The sequence below is a fragment of the Alligator sinensis genome, unplaced genomic scaffold (genome assembly GCF_000455745.1).
Source record: "Alligator sinensis unplaced genomic scaffold, ASM45574v1 scaffold915_1, whole genome shotgun sequence".
NCBI lineage: Eukaryota > Metazoa > Chordata > Crocodylia > Alligatoridae > Alligator > Alligator sinensis.
In genome coordinates this window covers 538,181-539,434 of record NW_005842597.1, presented here as the reverse complement: position 1 = coordinate 539,434, position 1,254 = coordinate 538,181, and the positions used below count along the sequence as shown (strand labels likewise).

Below are 1,254 nucleotides of genomic sequence, written 5' to 3'. Positions count from 1 at the left end.
GAGGCTGGCCCTAGCAGCATTACCTGGGATCCTGGGGGCCTCCTGAGGCAGCAGCAGTGCCAATCTAGCCACACAGAGCCTGGCCGGATGCTAGACCATGGCTCTGGACAGCCAGGCTCCAGTTCTGCTTCATACTGCTGTTGTGTGTGTCACAACCCAATTAAGCAGTGCCCATGCCACTAGCAAGAGATACCATTCAAAGCATTTTCACTTCGCACTGGAGTCAACTAAGGGTTAAAAAAAAGAAGAAGCCCTTGCTGGTAACAGCCTTCTTTGCTGTGCATGCCAGAAAGAGATTTATAGCTGCGTCACTAACAAGAGATAAAACTTTAGCCTTCTGTGCTTTACATAAATCATTATAATTGGTCAGAGTAAAACTGGGAGTAGCCCTGCAACAAGACCCTAAAGGAGACCACTATATAATTGGCGATTCTAATTAAATTTATGACGTGGCGAAAAACAATTGGCTATTACACAAATAAAACCCGCTTACACTTCCGCAAAGTTGGAGACCTCTGAAAACACGTCACAGAGTAAATTGACGAGCTGATCATTCATCAGTCAATCTCCCCGCCGCGACCTCCTAGGCGTATCCTTCACCTTCATGCTCGATAAGACATAACCTGCCGACCGCCGGCCCGTATATATCTGCAGACCGACCTCATGAACTCTAAGCTGTAACTAACTAAGTATCTCTGACCTCCGCCATTCACCACCTTGACGGCGTAAGTAAACAATCTTGCTTTGCAACCAATAAGTGTCCGTGCCTAATTCCACTCCAAGCGTCACAAGTACCCGCCTGCCGGGCCCCTAAGGCCCCGGACCCCTCGCTGCAGTGCACGGCAGCGACAGTATGTACCATGCCACTTTTTTTTTTTCCACAGCTTTTTTTGACACTGGAATTTCCCAGTGTCAAACTTTTGTGCCATGTTACAAATTAGCTGCATGCTATTTGCAGTGCCCCAAACAGCTTTCAGGCATCGCACATTGCACGTGCGCGCTCATCTGGACATGCTCCTGGTGTTCAAATATATGTTTTCTGTTGAATTCTTGGTATCTGTACTGTAGACTACTTTCTGTGCATAGTGTATCAGGTATACCGTATCACGCAAAATGCACCTTCAGTTCTTAATCACAATTCTTGCTTGAGTATCATCCAGATAATTCATCTGCCAGAAACTGGAATGATTCATAGATTCATAGATGTTAGGGTTGGAAGGGACCTCAATAGATCATCGAGTCTGACCCCCTGCA

At 46.6% G+C, this 1,254-nt stretch overlaps 1 protein-coding gene across 1 annotated transcript in view; it reads left to right on the top strand.

Moving 5' to 3' along the window:
• The first annotated feature begins 531 nt into the window (after positions 1 to 531).
• The window catches only part of RELN (reelin), a 479,029-nt gene continuing 478,306 nt past the window's right edge, over positions 532 to 1,254 (top strand). Inside the window, exon 1 of the mRNA XM_025214714.1 lies at positions 532 to 725. The gene's annotated coding sequence lies outside the window, so the exon portion shown is untranslated. The remainder of the gene's footprint in view (positions 726 to 1,254) is intronic.